The sequence below is a fragment of the Piliocolobus tephrosceles genome, chromosome 11, assembly GCF_002776525.5.
Source record: "Piliocolobus tephrosceles isolate RC106 chromosome 11, ASM277652v3, whole genome shotgun sequence".
Classification (NCBI taxonomy): Eukaryota; Metazoa; Chordata; class Mammalia; order Primates; family Cercopithecidae; genus Piliocolobus; species Piliocolobus tephrosceles.
In genome coordinates this window covers 18,091,378-18,117,686 of record NC_045444.1, presented here as the reverse complement: position 1 = coordinate 18,117,686, position 26,309 = coordinate 18,091,378, and the positions used below count along the sequence as shown (strand labels likewise).

Below are 26,309 nucleotides of genomic sequence, written 5' to 3'. Positions count from 1 at the left end.
CTGGCTACCACACATCATAAAAGATCACCTGAGAGGCCACACTCTGGAAGAGACTTCCCAGAAACCACTGGAAAGCAGGAAGCGAAACTCTCTGCCTCCTGCAATGTTTCTCCAGCGCCCTCTACTGGCAAAGCTTAACATTGTACCAGCTGCAAAGGAAAAATATTCAAGAGGCCCAGATCCATTTTCACAGAGCAAGGAAAAGGGGTGAAGTTGAGAGGCCATAAATCAATAAATGGCATTTGTACTAGAGTCAAAAACATCTGGGAAATGTCAGATATTTATCCGGGGGAAAAACACTTGTTTATTCTCTGACTAGAGGACATTTTAGGCAACTAGGGCACCAAAAGTAAAAATAAGGATTCTTATCAGGGCTTTTCTTACCCTGTAATTGACTCTAAACATTTAAACATCTACAATGCTAAGAACAACTCTCAGCTTTCCTGTGAAATCGGTCACTTTCCCCTTCCAAGAAACACCTTTCTTACTTTCCACTGCACCCATTCTTTTCTACCGTCCTAAACACACACACACACACCCACACACACACACACACACACTCATCACTAACAGACATTGTTCCCGTGACTAGTCCTCACACAAATGCTGTGATCTGCTGAAACTATACCTTAAAATGACAAGAGGATCCCCACCTTTCCTCTTTTATCAAAAAGATTGCTCCTTCTGTAAACATTCGTTCTATTTTGTGCTAAAATTCTCATATGGAAATCATCTCCTTGAGTCTGGTATTTTCTGGGTCCAATTCTTCACTGTCTCAAGTATTTAAACCAGGCTGCATTCTGTCTACCTAACGTCTGGCAGGTGAGTGAAAAGCCTGCCAACCAGCCCTGTTTAAGTAAAATAATGTGGCTTATTCCTACCTGTTCTGCCCCAGAGCCATTGCCAAAACCATCTCATTAACATCATCAGCTGCCACGCCAAAGCTCGTGGGCTGTCTGAAGAATACAATCCATGAACCAGAACTCTTTTGAGTCCATAAAAGATGCTAAGAAAATCACAGCTGGAAGAGGATCCTAGAGTAAACCAAGAGCCTTCCCTTCTTGAGAAAGCTTTCCCTCCCAAGGTCACACCCAGGAATGGGCAATCCAATTCAAAGGTAAGTAGATATGGGTTAGTGTTTACCTTTTCCAGAATACAGCCTGTACCCACACTAACAAAAGAGGTTTGAGAGGTATTATATTTTATCTGTTTTAGGTAATAATTTGTAGCTCAGTATTTGACTGCTTATACATGCTAAACTCTGTAGTGAATGAGTAAATAGTCAGGTCCTACCTGCCAGGAATAGCTAGTCTCTGAAGCTTACCACTTCAGGTTCTCCTCTTTGGCCTCAAGAGAAAGGAACAACTAAAACACAGTATTAAGAAGACCATACCCAGAGCTCAATCCAGTATGGGCCTTTTTAACTGTTTGTTTCCCCAAAGACAAGGGGCCACCTCAGGGTCAAGTTTCTTACTGTTGCAGTTCATAATTCACAAGGAGAGAAGAGGCAAAGCCCTGAAATACAGAGCCCAAGGGTGTCTCCTATCAGTGGGAGAGAGTATGGGAAAGCAGATGGGAGCCATTCTTTGTGTTATCATTGATGGGCCAGAGAGAACAAAACACCAAAGTCACACTCATTGATAAGGAAATACCCTTGGTATCTGATGCTAAACTAGAAGTCAGAGGTTAGGAAGTTTATTAGTTACCAATATTTGAAAAACGGAGATTTCACATAAAAATCCGAGTTTCCGGCCCCCCCCCCCCCCCCAAAAAAAAAAAAAAAAAAAAAAGGACCATCTGGTACCACAGAACCATTTTCCTGTGAGAAGACTTTGGCAGGAATGAAGAATTGGGGGCATGGCTTTCCGACTGCCACAGAACCAATGCAGGCTGCTTTACATACCTGTGTGACCTGCCCAGCCCCTGCTGGTGTTTTAGTCATGTACTAAAGAACCATAAACCCCGTAAGGGCATGGCATGTCCGTTTTTGTCCGTTTTTCTCTGTAAGCGTATTTCAACACACTGCCTAGCATACAGTTCCCAGGAACTGTGCCTGCTAGGTGCTGGGGGCTCAAATCAAATAAATGACTACATGAACTCTACCAGACCCTCTGTCTACACTAGCTCATTTCATTCTTAACATCATCTTGAAATACTTGCTTCCTATTTTACATGTGTGGTACAGAGTATGAACTTCCAAACCCACCTAGCTAGTAAATATGAAATATGATTTCATCCCAAGTTTATGTGACACCAAAGCAAAGGAGTATGTAAAAGCAAGTAGAAACACAGAAAAAGAATACAGGAAAAGCAAGTAGAGAGAAATACAGAAAAAGAACTTCCAGTTTTTAAGAAAAGGCAATAGGCTGATTGGAAACACTCTGGTTTCCCACAGTCTTTATTTCATACTTACGGACAAAAAGCAGATATGTTATATGGTTATTGCATCTCTCTTCTGTAAAATTCTTAAGAAATCTTGCATTAAGAAAGCGAAAATCCACCTGCTAAGTCTTCAATTAGGGTTAATTCTACTACAAGGATTAGTGACCATGCATCAATTAGGCAATTTGGAAGGAAAAGCTTTAAAGATGTGAAGATAACATGCCTTCCATTTGAGTTCAAAGACAAAAAGAGACGGTAGTCATACCATTTAATGGAAAGCAGAAATCCTTAGCCAAGGGGCAGAGCACAACAACCACTCAACAATAAACACTCTTCTCCTAAGGCTACACACCAGCAGGTGGCAACTAAACAAATGACTGTTTAGAGTACTTAAAACACAGAAGGTGCTATCTTTCGGTTTGAAGAGGAATCAGGACAGCTCCCAGAAGAGGTCAAAAGTCTGGTAAAGCTCTAAAACTGTCTTTATCATATAAAGTTGTCCACCCATCCAAGTACACTGTTAGTGGCACCCCAGCAGCGGGATAAAAAACTACACGTGGCCGGGCGCGGTGGCTCACCCCTGTAATCCCAGCACTTCGGGAGGCCGAGGCAGGTGCATCACGAGGTCAGGAGATTGAGACCATCCTGGCTAACAAGGTGAAACCCTGTCTCTACTAAAAATACAAAAAATTAGCCGGGCGTGGTAGCGGGCGCCTGTAGTCCCAGCTACTCGGGAGGCTGAGGCAGGAGAATGGCATGAACCCGGGAGGTGGAGCTTGCAGTGAGCCGAGATCGTGCCCCTGCACTCCAGTCTGGGAGACACAGGGAGACTCTGTCTCAAAAAAAAAAAAAAAAAAAAAAAAAAAAAAAAAAAAAAAAGAACGACACGCTATTCTTTCTCTCTGGTCCCTTATGCTAACATTGAACGACACGCTATTCTTTCTCTCTGGTCCCTTATGCTTTATCTCATAGTTTATTGAGATAAAGTTTTCCCTTGACATATTTATCTCCCCAGACCAGACTTATCAAATGTAGCAGTAGTGTCTTACTGCTTCTATCTCCCGCACCTTCTATAATGACTGTATACAATAGGCACTGTTATCTTCCCATCCTGAGACCTCATGGAAGATAATAAAGAATTCTTTTCCTGATCTATACACTTGCACGTGAATACCCACAGAAAGGTACAAAATCAAATCACATACACTGACATGTGGATATATAACTGGATCACTTTGTGTTAGAATTTATCATAAAAATCATAGGAAAATCAGAACTTAAAGTAAAACATGGCAAGTCCATGCCCACAACCCAATGCCTCTGAGATGTGGCCATCACTGCTGCCCATGAAACAGGCTGAGCCTATAACTGCTCCTTGAACATCACTGTTGTGTGACTCACCTGGGGATCTGGTCATTCAGATTCTGAATCAGCAGGCCTAAGGAGACGGCATTTCTAACAAGCTCCCAGGTGTTGCTGAAACTGCCAGTTTGTGGCCCACCCCCGAGAACAAAGGATCCAGGAGCACCAGTGGGAACCCATAACTACCTTTGTTCCTTGCAGCAGATACCACATTCCTTGAGTTAGCAGAGCTCTTGTCACAGAGGACAGAGCCTGATGCGATGCCTTGAGATTAGAAATTCCTTTTTTTTTTTTTTTTTTGAGACAGAGTCTCACTGTCACCCAGGCTGGCATGCAGTAAGATCATAACTCACTGAAGCCTCCGCCTCCCAGGCTCAAGCAATCCTCCCACCTCAGCTGGGACTACAGGTGCATGACACCACACCTGGCTAGTTTTTGTATTTTTTGTAGAGATGGGGTTTCCCCATGTTGCCCTGGCTGGTCTCGAACTCCTGGGCTTAAATAATCCTCCCACCTTGGCCTCCCAAAGTGCTGGGATTACAGGTATGAGCCGCCATACCTAGCCTAGATTGGAAATTCCTAAGGCACCCAACGATCATTGTCTTTTATTCCATTAGGCATCTAACAGTCTATTAGCAATCAACCCTAAGAGGTAAGAATTGGTACAGGCAGAAAACTCTTTACCATAGCTTTTTTTGGATGTCATAGTTTCGGAGACCTAGACTGGTCTAACTCTAAGTGCCTTGGCTTTATTCTTAAAAGAAACAGGTGTGTGCACCCATCCTTTTCTTTCAGATCACTCATTATCATTTCAAATCTCTCAAGGGCTTTCTAAATAACCCAGGCCAGAGATCCTAATATTTGAGGGCTACAGTGTTTAAGTAAAAGCTATAAACACTCTTCTCCCTCAAAATTCAGATACTAAAGTTTAACATTTTAGGTGTTTCATTGACTGTATCCCAATCTCATTTATAAAAGGAAGCTGCCTCCCTGTCTTCCAAAAGACATACTTTAAAGACACGGGTTATCACTCACTCGTAGCACTTTATACAAATCCTTTCTGACTAATACTTACGGGAGATACCAAGTACCTCTCTGGAAACTTTCCACAGATCATGAAACGCCTGCTAATAGGACCCATATTTTATCTATCATTGAGCAAGAAGACAGATGAATAAAACCCCAAATTTAAAGACAAAGCCACAACCTTGGAAACAATAAATAAATGCCATGACCAGCATTGCTCAAACCCATGTTCGGTTTGTAAATGGCATTTCCAAGGCAAACAAACATCTTGTTTTAAGAGCTGCTGCTGTGGTTAAAGAAGGATCAAGACAATCTTTTTCTTTTAAGTTATTTGGGTAAAGTATGTTTTTGTAAGTAAATTTACTTGAATTCTCCAAAGTTCAGATTGTAATTTTATGACAATACAGTTGTCTGTATAAGTTCAATAATAGTTTTTTAAACAATTGGAGACACTGGTTATTTTACCAAGACTGAAACTAAAATGGCCTATTTTTAGGTAAAGTTTCAGCAAAACCAACTTTAAAAGGAGTCTATATGGCCAGTCAAGAAATTTCTTGCTGCATTTTATGTAAATAATCAGGCAAGCATAATAAGCCTAAAACTAATGTTGCACATAAATTGGCCTTGCTATAATATTCTCTTTAATAAAAAACAGTAGCTTAAAAAAAACTGTTTCAAGGGTAAAACTTAACACTTAATACTACATTTCAGCCCTAACTTTTTGAGTGTGGATTAAAGCATTATTTCTTGGCTACAATAATTCTCTAGAAAGTAGCATATTATAATTTTTCCTTGGTACCCTAATGGAAGAGGTTCCTTTTTCTGTTCTATCATACAAATTACTCTTACAACTGTCAAAATATAAATGTTTTACTTCCAAGGAAGCAAAAATCATGGTATTCTGAAGACCAGAGATAAGACTCTCATTGGGCATTCCACTGGCCCCGGATCTGTTTCACTGCTAATGCTCTGTTGCTAAAACTATAGGAGCTGACCTGCTCTAGGCCCAGGGACTAATGCAGAAAAGGTGGGCGCGTAAGATTGTAAGGTCCACTTTGAGGGATAAAATTAGGACAAGATCAAACCCTCCAAATCAAGAAGGGGGTACAAAAAATGCTTGAACAGCTGCGAAAACGAGTTCAGTTGCCTTCTAAACTATTATGTGTTACTTCTGCATTCACCCCAGCCATAAAAATTTTCTGTTTACTACAAAATTAAGGGAAAATATTTACTAATAGGATAAAATACTTTGTAACAAAGCCTCTTGGGTATAATACTCCCAATTATAACTTGTGAAGATAAATATATATATATATTTTAAATTATTTTTCAGAACAATGCTTATGTTTTGTATAGCTAATTGCTGTAAGTCTAACAGAAACTAAGCTTACAGTAGCTTAACACATAAAAGTTAAAAATGTCAGTCTTTTAACTATGCCTTTTGGTTTTATTGTCAGTTTTTACTTAATAATTTTAAGAAGCAATGAATGCCTGTCCACATCCATTTCTACATGGCCTAGAACAATTAATTGACTCTAAGTCTTTTGACTCTTAAAGCCCTCAGCCATAGGGAGTCCTGACGAGGAAAAAATAACACTGCAGAATTATATGACTTCTCCTGTGAGAAAACCTTTTCTCTCCCAAATACTAGTATATGGTGCAATACAAAAGTGATGGAAAAATAGATTTATCTACTGTTAACAAGTCTAACAATTTGAACACCAAGGACCAGCACTCTTTGCATTTAATTGATACCTCCTCAGGATACTATACCTATGGAGATAAATTGGCTGGAAAAGAAATTAAATTTATTAAATTCTAATTAAATGCTGGTCCCACAATTTTCAAATAAGATTTATCACAGAGTTCAAATAACCCTTAATAAGGAGGGTCAACACATTGTAAGTCTAGTCAAAGAATATAATGATGCACACAGGGTTTTTTTCTGGCTGACTGGGTTGTTTACTGCCCTCAGATTCCACCTATAGCCCTGGAATGTCCACATCTTCAGTATCTTTATGATATTTGTTACTATATTAACATTAGACATTCCTTGTGAATGTTATGCCAGATACAGCGGAAGGAAAGGCACAATTAAAGACCCAGATCATGATAGCTCAGAAAATAGATCTGATCTATCATGATTTAGACTAAACCCTAGGCCTGAATCCATCTCACCTCTTAAAGAAATGGCTACTGCATCAGGTCAGACCATGTCCTCTCCCCATTATCCAAATCGCTAATATTTAAAACTATTACCATCAAATCAGAGAAACGAGCCTTTCTAGCACCGTGGGACCTCGATAAATTACCAAATCAGACAACTCTAGGAATGAGCGTTCCTAGAGCCATGGGACCTGCTGCTGTTGGCCTGCACATGCCTTCTGTGGAATGATTTTTGGCTAAGAGGGGGGACTGACGGTTAAGCTCTGATTTTTTATCTTGCCCCACTTCCTATGTAAGAGGTCTGGGGAGACATGCCCTACAAACCATGAATTCTCATCAGATGGGCTTTATTTGACACTGTATACAGTGACTTACTTTCCAATCTGACTCTGGCATAAGAAGTAAGAAAATACAAATGTTTTACCCCAAAATATATTTCCTTGCCATACCTTGAAATTGTCCTGCAAAGTCTCTTGTGGGAAAAAAATCCACATTCTATAGAGAATCCCCTTTCCCCTCGTTTTCCTTCCTTCCTTCCTTCCTTCTTCCTTCCCAGGAGATAATCAGCTAAGAGCCAGACATCCTTTTAGGTCTGATAAGCAACATTTTACAACCTGCTCTCTCTCTCTGAAGTCTGCTGAGAGATTCTTCTGCACAAGAAAACTTGGTCTCCACAATCCTTTACCTTAACCTGAGTATTTCTTTCCATTAATCCCAGGTCTTCAGATAAACTCAACCGTCAACTAGAAAATGTTTAAATTTACCTATATCCTGGAAGTCCCCACTTTGAGCTGTCCCGCCTTTCTGAACCAAGCCAATGCATTTCTTAAATGTATTGGATTGATGTCTCATGCCTCCCTAAAATACATAAAAATAAAACCAAGCTGTACCCCAACCACCTTGGGCACATGTTCTCAGGACCTCCTTAGAGCTGTGTCACGGGCCATGGTTATTCATATTTGGCTCAGAATAAATCTCTTCAAATATTTTACAGAGTTTGACTCTTTTTGTCAATACCCACATTTTCTTAAAAATCACACAAGAAAAAGTGGGGCTCTTAACTATTATCCACAAAAAACTGCAGGACAGGGGGGTGAAGAAGCAGGAAAAGAAAGCTAATTAAAAAGTAAATGGGGAAAAATTAGCTTGAAAAGGGCTTGCTGAACTGCCGACAGCGTGGAGTGCTGAGGTGAAAAACAAATGCAGAAGAGATTTGGCAGAATCCAAAAAGAACACCATCAGAATGAGCAATGAGGCCACAGCTAACTCCCTGCTACAAATCAGAGTGAGAAGCAGTCAGCAGCACATGGGAAGATGAAAAAGAAGTTCCCTGGACAAGAGCAAGCACAGACTGAAGCAAAGGAAGGAGGAGGGTGAGGAGGGGAGAAGGCCGATTCCTGCTAGAGAAAGCAAAAACAGCAGCAGCGTGCATACACATACATATACGCACTAAGGACAGAAAATCTAACCCAGTGTAATCTGAGGCCCTCTTAAGTGAAAAAGAGAGGAGACTAAATGGAGATGGGGCACAATGGGCTAGCTAAACCATCACAAACCAGCTCTTAATTAGACTGAAGCCTTCTTGGTATGTGGAGCAGATTTCCTGGCACTGGCAGGAGACACCCCCCCACCAACCCCAACAACTATTATTGGGCCATCCTGCTCCTTTCCATTAGTGCAGGAAACAAGGTAGAGACATCATCTTATGTGCCTTTTATCTGAGCCATTTATGGCAGACAGGTCATTTCACTTGGTTGGGGTGAGGGACACATGGGAAAGAAAAATGGAATGAATGTGCCCAAGGACATTACTCTGAAACTAGAACTGCATTTGGAAATGCAGTCTCCTGAAATGAGAGGCTGGGGAAGAACTAGATTTCCATCGAAGAGCATAAAGCTGTGCAACACTATAATACTGTAATTTCATGCAGAATATAAAATCCTACTTACCATTCTGAGCCTCCTCAACTAGTCTGCCAGTCCTCCTTCCCTGAACAGGGGTACCTGTGCCATGCATTTGCTGCCTTCACAAGATAATGACCTTGCAACAGCCCAGGTACTATGGCATTACTTAAAATGCTAATATTAGTGTTTACACTGTGCCAAGCTCCATTTAAATTCCTTTACTCCTATGAATTCAGTTGTTCCTCTCAATAACTCAACCAAGTAAGGGAGTAGTGCCATCTCCACTGTACAGAGGAAACAGGTCAAGAAAGTTCAAGAAAGTAACTCTCTTGCCCAAGGGACAGGAGGCAGGAACAAGATTTGAAACCAATACTCCTAACAACTTCACCAGAAGTTCCCAAATTCAAACACTCCCACTTTACTGTGTTTTGGTGATTCCGTAATTTTTTCAGGATCTCCTGAAAGAACTCATAAAAGCCCCATTTACTGAGTAGTTAGGTCCCAACAACTTAGTCGTGATGGTTAAGTGGTGCCTGACAGATATCTCTCTGTGTTTCCTCAAAGTTTTAAAATATCCCATGCCAGCCTTGTGACTTTGCTGTGGCACTCCAGGGCTCCTCAGGACACAGTATGGAATTCACAGAACTGTATTATCCTGGCTTCCTCATTCTGGTGAGGAAAAAGCATTAGGGTGCAATAATTGAACTGTCTGTTCGTTAAAGTAGATGAGTCACCGGCACGGTAAAGAGAAGAATCCTGTTAACTTCCTTCTTAGCCATCGAAAACATCTGAGCCCCTTAGCTCTCACAGCAGGCTTTTCCATCTGGCCCAGGTGGGCTTTTCCAGCCTTGTCTCCTGCCACTCCCACCCCTACAGCAAACTGTGCACTGCACAAGCAGCTACACAGGCCTTGCTGCCCACCTTGGACACCTCCGTACCTGCCACATGTGCTCTCTTCTTGCCTTGTCGCTCAGCCATTTCCTGCTCCTGGGTGACTGAGCTCCTCCTCTACAAAGCCGCTCTACCCACACAGGTGGCTCACTGCTCCTTCCTCGGGGTTCCCAGCCCACTCTACCACACTCACACCATCGTGGGATTCCCCAAATTCTCTAGTTACTGGCCACTGACATGTCCATCTCACCCAGCCCTGTGCTTATCAACTTCTTCAAAGCAGGACTGTTATCTTACTCATCTCCATGGCTTTCCCAGAGACTATGGACAGTAAACAATACACAGCCTTTAATAAGTTTTAATTAGTAAAGAATGGAACAACAGAACGAAGCACTGCTTAAGGAACCAAGTGAAGTATAACAGAATCAATGAATAAAAGAAAGGATGTGGCAGGCTAATCGAATGAATGGTCCCAATTAAGAGTCTCCCTGTATCCCATTCCCCTTGCAATAAGACTCAACAGCAACTACCATCAACAAGTCTATATCCTTACCCTTTGAATCTGGGCTAGTCTTGTGCCTTGCTCTGGCTGACAAAATGCAGAAGTCACAGTACACCAGGTCCCAACCTGGGGCTCCAAAGGTACTGCACGATTCTACTTCCTTCTTAGAACCAAGCAGATGGCCTGGGCTAGCCTGCCACAGGACAGCAGACCATGCGGAAGGGAGGCCCACGGAAGCCATCCTAGACCAGATCCAGCCAGCCTACCCCTCAAATACATGAGAAAGCCCAGCTGAGGCCAGAAGCCTGACCCCTCCCCCAACCCACCCCCCGCATCACTAGTGAACCCGGCTAAGACCAAAAGAATCACCCAACTCACCCATAGACTAGTGAACACCAATGAAGGTTTACTGTTTTAAGCCATTAAGTTTTGGGACAGGGTGTCATGTGGTAACAGCTGATACACTGAATTAATGAACAGTCTAATTTATGACAGTGAAGTTCCTAGAAGGCTGGAGCTATGAGTCTTTGTTCTGTGTCACACTGAGAACCAGTTCTTAAACACAGTGTTGCAACAAGTCGAGATACATCATGATCTGCTGTGGGGGCATTTGCACAAAGTATTTCTGAATTTTGCAAGTGATTAAGTTAGTGTAGATTCATCATCACCCTCATCTATACCACTGTGATTCACTTGTGCATTTGGATAAGCTTTCTTGAAAAGGAAAAGTGGAAGAGTAGGACCAAGAACCTGCTTCTCACTTCCACTGACACCTTCTGCCAGCCAGTAATAGTAATAGCAGTGTTTATTGATCAACTGTCTTACTCTCTCTGTATGTACATCATCTGTCACATGAACCAGCTCTCAAAGAATCTCAGTTTTTGGTGAGGATGTCAAATCCTTTAGGGAAAGGGCAAGGCATAAGAACATCTTTAAATACCTAGTACTGTACTCACATCTAGCATACAAGAGACAAGGTCTTCTGCCCTCAGGGATTCATCTGGTGGAACTAAATGGTCCTTTTCTCTCAGAAGAGGACCAAATAAGAGCCCAATCTTATTTTTTCTGACTGTAAGTCAGAAATCCACAGCAGGTGGTGAGCCCCAGGGCTTGTCTTCTAAAATGAAAAAGCCCAGGCAACAAAATCAACCTTATTTACAGCCATCTATTTGGGGAATCACCCAAAGTCAACCATACTTCTTAAATGAAGAACTTTAATGAATGTTCTTACTGAGGTTAATTGCTACATTGGCAGCCGATGCAGTGTCTTTCCATGATGTATTTCCTCTTGACAGTGGCTTTCAAGTTCAGTTCTCAGCTACCCACACCTACTTTCTCAGGTAACTCTAGCAGATTAAGCCCTGTGAGCCTCAGTTTCACATACATACAGTGAAAACTCTAAGATTGAATGAGATAATTTAACATAAAAGCCCAAAGGTTTGGCACAGCCCAGACCCTTGTAAGTGCTCAAAAAAGATGTAGTTCCTTCCTTTCAGCTACTAAAACACATTTGGTACATTTTACACACACACACACACACACACACACACACAAAACCTCTCTCTCCCTCAGACCCCACTCATCCCCTTCTGCTCAAGTCACATTTGCAATACCAGCAATAGCCTAAGTTATGAAAATCATTCTCAAAAACCACATTTCATTCAACAAACTTTTACCCAACACCATGCTAGGTATGGTCAACGTGGGCCCCTAAGGATCCTGCTAGCCTCCCGGGACTATTCTCTTCCACGAAGGGATACCAACAACCTCCATCTATAATCCACAGAGATAGTTTATGAGAAACCAGCCACTGCAGCCCTAGGAAACAGCATCCCGTTACCTTACTAAAGATGGTCTTCTGCCAAGCCCATCATGGCTTTATTTTCTGACAAAAGGGTTTAAGCTAAGCAAGATTCCTGTCATGTGCAGGCTACAGCGCCAATCTATTCCTCTCAACTGTCAAGTGCTCTCAACTGTCAAGCACAGCAATGGTCACATCTCCCCAGCCCCCTCAGGATCCCACTCCTATCTTCTTCATTCACTGGGCACCTGAGAAGCCACAAGGATCACCCCTAGATGGAGAGCAGAAATGGCAAGAGTAACAGCATAAAAAATCATACCAAATTCATCTTTATTAATCACCTTCCTATGTCAGGTGTGAACTGTCTCAGAAACACAGCTCGAGGATGAATCACATTTCGCCATCACACAGGGCGACCTGGGTCTCTTTAGCATGCTTCCTGTGCCAAGCTTTCATCTTCCTAGTCAAGCTTTCATTTTCCTTCAAGATTTTCACAGTAAATTCTGTAGATCCTGAAATTGCCTCGACAAACAGAAAAACCTGGACTGCATGGTAAGGAAGAAACACAATGGCTGTGCTTTCAGATGTCAAGTGGTTTTAAACTACTTCACCTTTCGTCATCGTCTTCATTCTCTATCCTGGAAGTGTACTGAATCATGACACGGGAATTTCCCTCTCAAAACCTGAAAATCAAGTTAGGTCTCATAGGACCACAACATGAACAAGCTTCAGACTTAGCCATCTTTCACCCATTGACTGCCCTGTATAGAACTATAAATGTCCTGGTTTAGTACTAATAAATTCTGCTAGCTCAAATTAAGCTTGCCTCATTTGGACTTGGTTCCTTATTTCTGCTGATTTCACTGCAACAAACCAAACATATGGTGAGAGCAGAATATAATTCAGTACAAGACACCGACTTTACCAGCTTCTTACAGAACTGCTTAGAGATGATGGAGTCTATTGGAACACATCAGCCTTTCTGAAAAGTTAATAATAATGCCTTTCTAAGGACACCATCTAAAAACAGTGGAGATTAGAGTCCATTAAAAAAATCAAGCAGATAACCAAGTCTTTCAGAATCAAAAATAAAGGATGAGATTAAAACCACAGCCTAATTCCACTACACATTCACCAGAATGGCTAAGGTGAAAAAGACAAATACCAACCATGGTGAGGATGTGAGGGAGGGAAGCTCTCATGCACTGCTGGTACAATTATATATTGATTGATACAACCACTTAGGAAAACTGGCAGTATCTCATATAGCCAAACATGTGTACCCCCATGATCCCAAAATCCCACTTCTAAGTATATACTTGCTATGGTTTGGATATGGATTTACTGGCCAAAACTTATATGGCAGTTTAGCTGACTTCAGTTGGGATGTGTTTGGGTCATGGAGCTGGATCCCTCATGAATAGAATTAATGCAGTATCAAGAGAGTGACTGAGTTCTACAATCTCTTGAGAATGGATAAGCTTCCTTGAGAGCGGGTTGTTAATAAAGCCAAATCTCTTCTCATGTTTGGTCCCTCCCCACACATGCCTGTTCTTCTTCCACTTTTCCACTGCATCTTTGTGCAGCATAAGGCCCTCACCAGAAGCTGAGCAGATGTAGCCACCCAGTCTTGAACTTCCCAGCCTCCAGAATTGTGAGCTAAAAAAACAAACAAACCTCTTTTCTTTATAAGCTATCCAGTCCCAGGTGTTGTATTATAGCAACACCTAACAGCCTAAGGCAATAGTCAACTGTAATATGTACCTCTGTTCACCATTCAATGGCAATGTGTATATCATACACTAGAGAAGCACTAATCCTAGTAGCTGAAAACTGGAAATTATCTAAATGCCCATCTATGGTAGAATGGGTGGATCAATACATTTTGGTATATGCACACAATGGAATACTATACAGCAATGAGAATGATTACATGCAACAATATACATGAATTTCACAAACAGTACTGAGCAAAAGAAAGCAAACATAAAATAGTTTACATTTTATGAGTTCATTTATACAGAGTGCAAAACCAGTCAGGCTTGAGGCGTGGGGACTGTAGAGGTAGGTGGTGGCTGGAAGAGAAAACATGAGGGGGCTTCCGATGGGCTGAGAATGCTCTGTTTATCTGGTGGTGAGGTGGGTGTGCATTTGAAATTCATCAAGCTCTACATGTGTGAAGTGTATTTTTCTGCATATAATATATATCAAAAGTTAAAACTAAAATCAAGGGTACTGGTTTACTTACTAAGTTACCTCAATGACTTAAAATGTTGGTTGGCTGTTCGGCTGTGACATAAGAAATATTTGTTCCTCCCCACCCCACCCCCTGTATTCCTAATACAGAGCTCCCTAAGACTCTCATAATTTCCTAAGTGATAGGATGAGAAGAGTATCTTTTGTTAGAATATTTGGTCTTATTCCCCAGTTCCCTTCAAAAGAGCTTGAAAGCTCTATAGCTAGCTTGTCCAACGATGGCCCGAGGGCTGCATGCAGCCCAGGACAGTTTTGAATGATGCGGCCCAAAACAAATTCATAAACTTTCTTAAAACATAAATTGGTTTTGCAATTTTTTTTTTTTTTTTTTTTTAGCTCATCAACGATCGTTAGTGTATATTATGTGTGGCCCAAGACAATTCTTCTTCCAGTGTGACCCAGGGAAGCCAAAAGATTGAACACTCCTGCTCTAAAGTGAGAAGTGTCTTTTCGTATGCTAGTGACTGGTGGCTGAGGTCCCTAAATAGCTTCGGGTTGGGACTGGCTACCACAAAGACCACTTTATGACTAGAGGATTGGAACTTTCAGCCCCACCCCCAAAATCTCTAGGGAGGGAAGAAAGGGTGGACATTGATTTAATCAATCGTCCCTACATCATGAGGCCTCCATAAAGCCCCACACGACAGGGTTCAGGGAACTTCCAGGTTGCTGAACACAACCATGCGCAAAGAAGGTGGCATACCCCAACTCCACAAGAACAGAGGCTCCTGTGTTTAGGACCCTTCTGTACATCATCAAATGTACTTCTTCACCTGAACATTTATATCCTTATAATATCCTTTACAACAAACCAGCAAATATAAGTAAACGTTTCTGAGTTTTATGAGCCATTATAGCAAATTATCAAATTAAAATTTACAACAAACCAGCAAATATAAGTAAACGTTTCTGAGTTTTATGAGCCATTATAGCAAATTATCAAATTAAAGAGGGGGTTGTAGGAACCCCCCAATGTACAGCCAACTGGTCAGAAGTACAGGTAACAACATGGGACTTGTGACTGGTGTCTGAAGTGGGGACAGTTTTGTGGGACTGAGCCCTAAACTTGTAGGGTATGCAATAACCCCTGGTAGTGTCCAAAATGAATTATAGGACAACCAGTTATTACCTGGAGAGTTGGATAATCCATTCGTGTGAGGGGAAAACACACTCACATTTGGCGTAACAAGTATTTTGAGAAAGACAATTTTTGACACTCACCCTCTTCATTTTAGAACATGAGATTTAAAAGGGGGTGAGGAGAACTCCCTAGTCTCCCTCACCTGGATGTGTTTAATACGTTTGCAAAGCCAGTCCAATATCTGATTGAACACAACTTCATTTCACCACCTGGGCCACCTATTTATCAACCTGCATATTCAGCCCAATAGTCCAATTTGTTACCAGCCTGTCATCTGGTTGCTTTGCTTTCCTCTAAGAAAATGAACTGAGGGGTATGCAAAGTGATGCTTTTACCCAGGTCAGCAGCAAAGACTCCCTGAAAATAAAATGCAAATATCCAAAAGGCCTATGCAGACCTGACTCTTCCAAAGAGCAAAACAGTATCTCAATGTCAAGGAGAAGATGACACAAACATTTTCCCACATGCATCAACTTCAGCAAATCAGCATTCAATGCCCACTGAAGCTCAGCATTCAAGCTGGCTCACTTACGCCATCACTCAAGAGACACGCAAGTCTCAAGGTTTTACTGCTATCTTCCCTCTCTCTGGAAGGTACTAGTTGGATACACTGGAACTGAGTAATAGAGTATCTCTGGAGAAGTGCAAGAAAACAATGAAGAGGGAAACAGACTGAAAGCATGGGGAAATCCAACCTCTTCCCACCATTTTCCATGGAAAACTCGATCCTTGATTTTTCATGAAGTTGGAGTTGTCCTAGATTTCCAGAGGGCTCTGATTTAACACCCTCCCAAGGCTGGGCAAGAGGCAGCCCAAAGATCAAGTTCATCATTTTAAGGGGTTTTATGTTGTTATGTTAAAAATAAGCCAATTCTATACACAATCCCTCTGCCCACCCATCTCCTCATCCCTAATACACAAAAACAGAAGAGGAAGACAAGTGACTGCAAGTGACACAGGGGAAGCGAGGCGTGGGTCTTCCCATGCACAAGGCCTCCTTCATGCCGATGTAACAGAACACTAGGAAACCCTGCTCCCAGGACACTAGGGAAAAACAGACACTGACCACAACATTGGGGCATTTCTTTATTGATTCTTTTGGTTATTTAACTTATTTTCCCCAGAGGCTGGGAGTAAGATAACGTTTTCCTAAAACAAAGAATATGGTATAAAAACAAAATTTTTTAGAAGTCCAGCCAAGAAAGGCCACATAGGTGGGTAAGATAATGTTTTATTAAATTTTTACATTCCCTAGATACTAAGTTTCAGAACTTGTGTAGGCTCTGCTCCCTTAGGCATTTCATACATAAGTAATACAAGTTCTTCCTTAGCTTTTATCCGCAAATGGGATAAAGACCATGTTTCTGGTATACATATGCATCTATGTTATTTATAACAACTATCGTAAATAAATGTATATTTTTGGCCAGGCGCGGTGGCTCAAGCCTGTAATCCCAGCACTTTGGGAGGCCAAGACGGGTGGATCACGAGATCAGGAGATCGAGACCATCCTGGCTAACACGGTGAAACCCCGTCTCTACTAAAAAATACAAAAAACTAGCCGGGCGAGGTGGTGGGCGCCTGTAGTCCCAGCTACTTGGGAGGCTGAGGCAGGAGAATGGCGTAAACCCGGGAGGCGGAGCTTGCAGTGAGCTGAGATCCAGCCACTGCACTCCAGCCTGGGCGATAGAGCGAGACTCCGTCTCAAAAAATAAATAAATAAATAAAAAATAAAAAAAATTAAAAAAAATAAATGCATGTTTTTGCCTGCTGGGAAAAAAGGCATATCCTATCCTCATTTCTCACAAGTTCTACTTAAAATGTTCCTAAGTAGTTTATCAGCTACTCTTTTACCTGCTGAAACTAACCAAATTTTGGCTGATGGTCAAAGACTATTTCCCTTGGGCACCAAGCTTCCTAAACAGGACGGTCTAATATAGGTTTTTTCTGAGTGTGGTACATTTACACTGTAGCATACATACTAATAGTTAAGTATTTGTTGTAACATGCATAAGCACATCAAATTCATAAGCTGCTATATGCTGTCAATTAGACTGAGATCAAATTAAAATAAGTAAGTTGATTCAGGATAAACTGAAGAAAATATGTTAAGTAACTAGTATAGGTGGTAAGGTGAATACGGTGGAAATTAAGTCTGAAGTTTGGAAAATACTAGTCTGCTAAAAACAAACAAACAAATAAAAAGTTCAGCCAAGAGTCAGAAAGCTCCGGTTCTATGTGCTGTCTTGATGTGTCCTTGGGGATCCTTCACTTATCATCCCTAGGCAGGCCTCACTACAACGACAGCAACAAAGCTGATAGGGTTAGGACAGTGTGACAAATGTGAAAACTTTTAGAAGTAGAACACAAAGTCTTTTCACCTTCCAATCAGGTGTGACCACCGGCCAGCTGAGAAGCAAGAACCTTTGAGTTATGACATACAAACCAACAAGGCATTAGAGTCAATGCTAATCCTTCTCCTTAAAACCTCCCCGAGCTGTTGAAAGTCATCTTGCCGGCCGGGCGCGGTGGCTCAAGCCTGTAATCCCAGCACTTTGGGAGGCCGAGACGGGTGGATCACAAGGTCAGGAGATCGAGACCATCCTGGCTAATACGGTGAAACCCCGTCTCTACTAAAGAATACAAAAAACTAGCCGGGTGACGAGGCGGACGCCTGTAGTCCCAGCTGCTTGGGAGGTGGAGGCAGGAGAATGGTGTAAACCTGGGAGGCGGAGCTTGCAGTGAGCTGAGATCCGGCCACCGCACTCCAGCTTGGCCGATAGAGCCAGACTCCGTCTCAAAAAAAAAAAAAGAAAGTCATCTTGCCAAGACTCAGGGCAAAGACCTCCTGAGGTTGGCTTGGTGGCAGGCAGGGGGCGGTAGATGGCAAGAGCACAAATGATACATATCACTGCAACCTGGTGTCTGATCTCAGTAACACCTGTGCACAAGACTCCCTGTAAGGCAGGGCTTTCCAAGGTCAGGATTTGCCACTAAGCTCTTAAAATCTCTTCTGAGTCTAGCAGAAGTAAATGATCAGTATCTCTGGTAAGCAACTGTCTTTTTTTTTTTTTTTAACCTTTCAATGTCATTGTGAGGTTTGCCACATGCCTAGAGAAATAAAGCCCAATCTGAAGGCTCCAATGTGAAAGTCTGGCTGGCTCGGGCAACTGGAAGAAGATACCCATGCACGGTAACCTCTGAATGACAAGTTAGGTTTCCTGAAGAGAAAGACCTATCTCTTCACCTTATATACTTAATTGCCTCCTTTTTTAAGGCAAAATAACAGCTCCTAAAGATGTCTCTGTCAGAGCCCCAGAATCTGAGTATGTTACACCTTACATGGCAAAGGGTAATTAAGGATGCAGATGGAGTTAAGGTAGTTAATCAGCTGACCTTAAGATAATTGTCGAGGTGGGTCCAATGCAATCACAGGGTCCTTAAATGCAGAAGAGGGAAGCAGAAGAATCACTGTCTAAAAAGTGTCAAAAACCGGCTTAAAGACACAAGAAGCCGTGAGTGAAGAAATGTGGACAGGCTCTAGAAGCTGGAAGAGTCAAGAAAACAGATTCTAAGAGCCTCCTGAAGACAACACAGTCCTGCTGACACTGGATTAGCCCAGTGAGACTCTGCATTGATTCCCTATTGCTGCTATAACAAATTATCATTAATAATTACATATACTTAGTGGCTTCAAACAACACAGAACTCTTCTCTCACAGTTCTAGACTCCAGAAGTCTGAAATCGGTATCACTGGGTAGAAGTGAAGGGATAGGCAGGACAGGGCTGTGCTGCCTCCAGAGGCTCTAGGGACAGTCAGTTCCTTGCCTCCTCCAGCTTCTGGTGGCTGCATGTAATTTTTGGCTTGTGGACACAGCATGGCAATTCCTACTTTTGTGGTCATACTGCCTTCTCTTCTGAGTAATCCTCCTCTGCATCTCTGTGAGAAGAACGCCTGAGGTGGCATTTAGGGCCTATCTTGACAATTCAAGATGATTGCCCTATCTCAAGATGCTGAATCACATCTGCAAAGACCCTTTTTCCACATGAGGCTACATCCACATGTTCCATGAGTTAGAGCCTAACACCTGGAGGTGGTTAGCCTACTACAGAGCCGTTTCAGATTGCTGACCTCCAGAACCATAAAATAAACATGTTTTACGCCACTAAGTGTAATAATTTGTTATAGCAGCAATAGGTAATTAATACAGCTCCTGTCTCCCAAATGTGTGCTACAGATCAGGAGAAGTTCTGGGCAAGGGGACAGAACTAGCTTGCCCCTACTATTCACATCAGCATCCTGGGGATCCTTCGTATTCAGACATGCTGCTCCTTCTCCCATTAGCATACTTGACATGATAGAATGCTGCGACTCAGCAGGAAGTGGCCATTAGAAGCTTCAGAAATCACTTCGCTTTCCTCTCGCTGATCACAGGTTTCTTAAGTAAACTGTATAGTAATTCAAAGCAAAGCTTAGGGGAAAAAAGGAACTGACATTCATTTCAGAGAATTCCTCTCAATAATGAGTACACTCCATCCACAAATGCCAAAGAGCTTTGCTCACAAAGCCAATAATCCCTATCACAAATATAAGGCAAGGTAAACATTTAAGAACCATATTCCTCAATTAGGAATAGCCTTTTTGGGTAGCTTTCCTAGCATTCCAGTGGCAGAACATACACTTTTAAGCACCTATTAATCACTGTTCTATCTCTTGGCATGCTGTAATGCTGGTTTTCTAACATCTCTGCAGGGATTTCTATTTATAGAACTGTTCCTTCTCATTGATCTGCCTTCAGGACACTGCAGCAATTCCCCAGCTGACTTCTCCCAGAACTCGCCTTGTTGGGACACCCCTGGGCTCTTTCCTCAAACCTCTTCTCTATCTGTATTCTCTCCCTTAGCAAGTGCACCCTGTCCCACGATTGCAAATGCCAACTGTAAGTGGAGGCTCTCAAATTCATGTATGTATCCTTGACCCCTCACCTGAACAAGGTCCAGATCCAAACATCCACGTACCACTCATGAGCTTCACTTCAGTGTTTAGTACACATCCCCAGCTTAGCAGGCCGGAAACAGAGCCGCTGCTTTCAGACAGATGCACCCAGTAGCTCAGCAAACAGCATCTCCCACTCAGGCTGCTCCAACAAAACCCTTAGCCCTCATGTGTACGTTCTCTTCACTCCTTCCCACCACTCATATTTAACCCATCAGTATCTACCAGCTCTGCCTCCAAAATGCATCCCAAATCTATTTTCACTATCTCCACTATTTCAATCTCATTCCAAGCTACCCTCACCTCCCACCCACATGACAGCAATAGGCTCCTAGCTCATCTTCCTGCCTGCTCTAGCCCCACCCTCCACAGGGCTAAAAGCCATCTTTCTGAAGTGTAAATGTCAGAGGATGTCACTCACAGGTATAAAATTATCAGGGGCTTCTGGCTACACGCAAACTCCAAACTGGACCATGACCTACATTGTCTGGACACTGCCTACCCCTTGACCTCTCTCCCACTCCTCTTCTTACTCACATGCCATGCACACAACTCTGGCCTTCTGTCCTCTCCTGGAACATGCCGAGGCTTGTTTCTGACCCATGGCCTTTGCTGCTCCTTCTGCTGTGAACACTCTTCCTGCAGTTCTATGTATGATCATCCTTGCCTTCCCTGAAGCCTCACCTGCAACATTTCAGTTATCCTAGCCTACCAAAAGCAACCACTCACCACCCTTTCATCCTGCCTTTGTCTTTTCAGAACACTTTGGAAGACGTGAAGCAGTCTTAATTGTTTGTCAATGGAGTGTGACTCTCTTCCAGCAAACTACACTGAGGGCAGGGCTTTTCCCATAGTATCCTCAGAGAGATACCTGTTCACAAGCTGACAGAATGGCTTCACAGTTGAAGAGCATTATCAAGCCATCTTAAAAAGGTACAGTGTTAGTCATCTCCTTGGTTTCAAGGAGTAGTGATTTCCTGGGTTCCTACAGGAAAGAGACTAAAATCTCCTTCCTGGGGTTATGCCCTTCATTCTCACTCCCTCTCCCAGCATCTGTTTCTTCTTTTTATGTGCCCAATTATCCCCTCTACCAACTGGCAAGCTCTCTTACCTTCCATGACATCTTGTTTCTGCTCCATCATAGTTGTGGCTAGCCAAGGCCCTCACTTAACCACGGGACATCATACCACTTGCTAACTACCAAGTTTTCTTTTGAGTCTCTCAATTCAATTTGAGACTTAATCTCATTAGCCAAGAAGAAAGGGGCACAGTATAGAACAGGGGACTTAGACAGAAATCAGAATTTCTTATACTGAGATTAAGAAATCCAACAGCAGTAAGGCCCAGTGCATCTCCATTCATTCTTCTTTAACAGATGAATACGTGACTGCACCATCCTCCCAAAGGGTGGGAGAGCTGTCTAACCCCACAGATGGTGGGAATCACCAGGATGCACGAAATGAGCGCTAGCATGAATAAGAATGAAGACTGGGAGGGGAAAGAATCTCCATATATACAGCATGGTTAATTAAAAAAAATTACACAGTGATTAGACAAATCTGATCCTTTTATAAGTACCTGTATAAAGAGTCACTGTTAAATGGAATGCTTTCTCTTGGCCCATTTATGATAACTCCAGCTTGTGCCAGGTAGTAAGTACTCAGAGGGAATTACTCCCACCAGATCAAATCCCCACAACATACCTGCAAAGCAGCTACCATCACATTTTTCAGGTGAAGAAATGAAAAGTCCAGAGAGGTGAGAGGCCAACTTAAACAAGTGCCCAAAAGGCCCACAAAACTTTTAGGGGCCCATGAGAATTTTACTTCTTTTAAAGTCAGAAGGAAAAAATGAATACAATTCACTCTGGACAGTCATAAAAATAGAATTTTTTTATTTTAAATGGAGAAAGGGGTCTACTAAACCCAGTCTTGGGCCCCAAGAGTCACAACATGGCTCTGCTGGAGTGACTCGTCCAAGGTCACAAGCAGCAAAGAGTTGTGTATGGAATCCAGTTCAGCCCCCGTCCTCTCTTCCATTCAGCCTCCGCTCACCCTCATGCCTTAGAAAACCCTAGGGAGCGCTAGGATTTCAGAATGTCCCATCACCTGAGCTTTCGGGAAGAAAACAACATGTAAAAATCAAAGGCACTAGAAATATTCCTTACAAGCCTCACCAAAAATCTCCTCAGTCAACCTGCGACTGATCCTTAGCTTACGTGAAAAACCAAGTGTTCTTGACAAACATTACAATCAGCAAGCCCTGGGTGTTCCCTATCCCTAGAATATCCCTCTGATAGCGCTCAAGATTAAAGACAGTTTCAAATAGTGTTACCCAAGGCTTATCCTTGGACCCACTAACTGCACTGGGATAACCTGGGATGTTCGTTAAAAATGCAGATTCCAGAGCCCTACCTCACACTTGCTGAATCTCAGCGATGGAACTCAAATCTGCATTATAAATGAGCACCCAAGGGTTTCTGACCTTTTGTGCACAACAAGACCCACTGGTCAGGAACACCTATGGGGATAAAGTACTTTTTGCATAGTTCTGACACATTTAAAATTGTCCCAGAATACAACTACCATGTATAATGAGCAAACAACATACTTTCTGTCCTCAACTTTACAAGTTATTAACCATAAAAAAGTTGTATTATCGATGATAAAGCCACTCCTTTAATGTGAGTCACCAAATCAATCCTGTATTTGGAGATGTTACATTTATAGGTGATTTTACCAACAGGTGCAAGGATGTGGCTACTTCATTTTGTCTTAGGACAGGTGGGCCCATGCATTTACATGATGAAATGCCTGTTTGACTACGGGTGACTTTCCTTTTATTTATTTATTTTTCTTTTACATTACAGTTAGGAAATTGCATTGATTTTTTGGGGGGGGGAGAATTGTGTTTGTTGTCGGGTTACATTATCTGTGACTTGCATTCTGCATGGTAAAGATAGCATTACAAATTAGTTGTTAAAAAGGAGACAGTTGGCCCCATAGGATTAAAGAATGTCTTTTAAAAGATCCCGGCTAAAACATGCTCTTAAGACATTGTTTATCTCACAAGTCCCTAAGGACATTCCTACCCCACCCATCCCCACAAAGTGAGCTGGGCCTGTAGAGGCTGGCAGCCAGAGGCTGATGCCTAGGGCAACACTTTTGAATGGTAAACCCAGGGCCAGTGTCTGTTCAGCCTACTAAAACAAAACACCTTAGACTGGGCAATTTATGAACAACAGAAATTTACTGCTCACAGCTCTGGGGGCTGGAACATCCAAGATCAAGGCACCAGCAAATTTGGCATCTGGTAAGGGCCTCCTCTCTGCTTGATAGACGGCACTTCTAGCTGTGTACTCAAATGGCAGAAGGAGCAAACAAACTCCCTCCAGCTCCTTTTATAAGGGCATGAACCCCATTCACAAGGGCTCCTCCCTCTGATTTAATCACCTCCTGAAAGGCCCCACACCTCTTAATACTATCACATTGGGGATTAGATTTCAACATATGAATTTTGGAGGGACACAAACATTCAGACCATAGCAGTCAGCAACAAGACAGAAGCTGAACAAGAAAATGAAGTTTTGAACAGTGGTTGCTGGGTCAGGTGGCAGAGCATTGAAGAAGAGGATGTCATAGATAGATGTGAGTTACTGATAAGTCCCAAGTTCCTGGGGTGGGTGGTTTCGAGGGTATTCAATAATAATATAATGAAAATAGTTGCCTCTATTCATTAGTATCAACCAGCCAATTATCAGAGAAGGGAAAATAATTTAGTGACCATACCAAGCCCTGGCATCTTTGTAGCAAACTACATATTAGCAAGGAGCCTTTCAAGCCTCAGTGCTCATCAGCAGCTTTCAGAGGGATAGTCACTCCTCTCATTTGAAAAAAAAAAAAAAAAAAAAGCAGCACTTGGCCCAGAGAGCTGGTCTTCTGAGCAGCACGTCAGAGCTGATAAAGATGCTGGCGCCTGGCAGCCACCAAGGCCACCCTGGACAAGCATTCTGCCTTCTCATTAGCATTGTGCCACTGTTACCTCACTTGACAGTAACAACTGCTGTGGAGATCTGACAAGCACAGGTCACCCTGAAGGTGAAAGCAGAAAAGGATCTGAAGACAAATCATAGAAATTGTTTTACCCTGTCTGGGGCCATCACAGGTTGACCCAGTGCTGTGGAAGATGCTGACTTATTTTCTGAGGCTGCTGAAGGGGCATCTGACTACTCACTCCCCACACCCCCATCATCCCATCTTTCCTCCCATCTACTGGTTCCCTAATGTGAAACAGTATGAAAAGAAAAAGCCTTTTTAAATGCAAAAGATAGAGAAAAATAATTTATTATGGCCAAAGCATAAGAGGATTACAATATCCCATCCCCATACTCCAGTCCACCAGCGCAAACAGAACAAAAGATAGTTCTTTCTGCTCCTACAAACCCCTGGACCTATTTTTGCCTTATTTAACACTCGACTATAGCTATTGGTTCACAGCCCAACCTGTCTCAACTAAACGACAGAGGCCCTCCAGAGGGCAACGACCACAGCCTCTCCAGATTATATTTTTAGGAAACAGCCCCCAGAGTAAGATCCAGCACAGAGAGCACCCTTAATAAAGGTATTTGAATGAGTAAACACAAGACAGGCAGGGAGTAGTGGCACACACCTGTAGTCCCAGCTACTCAGGAGGCTGAGGCAGGAAGATGGTTTGAGCCCAGGAGTTCAAGGCTGCAGTGGGCTATGATCATGCCACATAGCAATCAGTAGACAGAGCAAGACCAAGCAATCCTCCTGCCTCAGTCTTCTGAATAGCTGGGACTATAGGTGCATACCACAACACTGGGCTAATTTCTTTTTGTAAAGACAGAGTGTCACCACGTTGCCCAGGGTGGTCTTGAACACCTGGCCTCAAGCAATCCGCCCATCTTGGCCTCCCAAGATGCTAGGATCACAGACATGAGCCACCATGCCCAGCAAATCCTATTTATTCTGTTTACCAGAACATAGGCTCCACAGAAGCAGAGAACTCGTCTGTTTTGCTCACTCCCTACTTCGTGATTAAAACAGAGTTAAGGGCACACTAAGTGTTCAACTATTCCTTGAATGAGTGAATAAATGGAGAAAAGCTACTGCTAATAGAGGTTATATAGAAGACATTCAGTCTACACCAAATAGGGTTTTTCTGATTACATTTAGGGAGTGAAAGACAAAGAGAGGCTCAACAGAGAAAAGAAGAGACCTGTAACACCATTAATTGGTAACAACTGCCATCATCCAGGAAGAACAGCTGTGCCCCTGTGAAAGCAGCATCACTGCAGACATGAGAGAAATTTCCAGAAGAATCCACAAAGGAAGGAAGATGTCAGGGGACTTGCAGACATCCCTGTCTGAAGTATTCAGGCTAGAGGCTATATTCCCTTGGCAGAAAATCTGTTTAAACCCCTCAAGCGTGACCACTATGGTGTCCTTACCAAGGTCAGTCAGTCAGATATTTCTGGAATACTTGCCAAAAGTTGTGATTTCTCAGCCTTGGTGGCAGGGAGGTAGGGAGGCAGGGACATCAGCTAAAACAGTCCTCATTGCCAAATAAAAGATTTACTATCTGCACGTAATTAATTCCTCATTTCAACATGACATCCTTTACTTGAGACAGAGAGAAAAAAATCCTCAGGTATTTACCAAAATTGTACCTCTAATTAATGATTTTAAGACTATCTGCGGGTCTTATTTTTTCACTGGACCACTGAAGCTTCTTGCAGGCAAGAAGGATGTTCATTCCTGCCATTTGCACAACCTCCACATACAGAGCACCAATCAGTATCTGCTTCCCTCTAACTCCAACAGAACTCATGAGCAACAATGGACAGCCATATGCAGGC

General features: G+C 42.5%; 1 protein-coding gene across 3 annotated transcripts in view; it reads right to left on the bottom strand.

Moving 5' to 3' along the window:
- MGAT5 (alpha-1,6-mannosylglycoprotein 6-beta-N-acetylglucosaminyltransferase) overlaps positions 1 to 26,309 on the bottom strand; it is a 340,494-nt gene that overhangs the window by 236,220 nt on the left and 77,965 nt on the right. The window contains exon 1 of one of the 3 annotated variants that reach the window (XM_023193756.1): positions 9,779 to 9,799. The exons of the other annotated variants lie outside the window; for them this stretch is intronic. The gene's annotated coding sequence lies outside the window, so the exon portion shown is untranslated. Of the gene's footprint in view, positions 1 to 9,778; positions 9,800 to 26,309 lie in introns of those variants that run through there. 3 annotated transcript variants of the gene reach the window in all.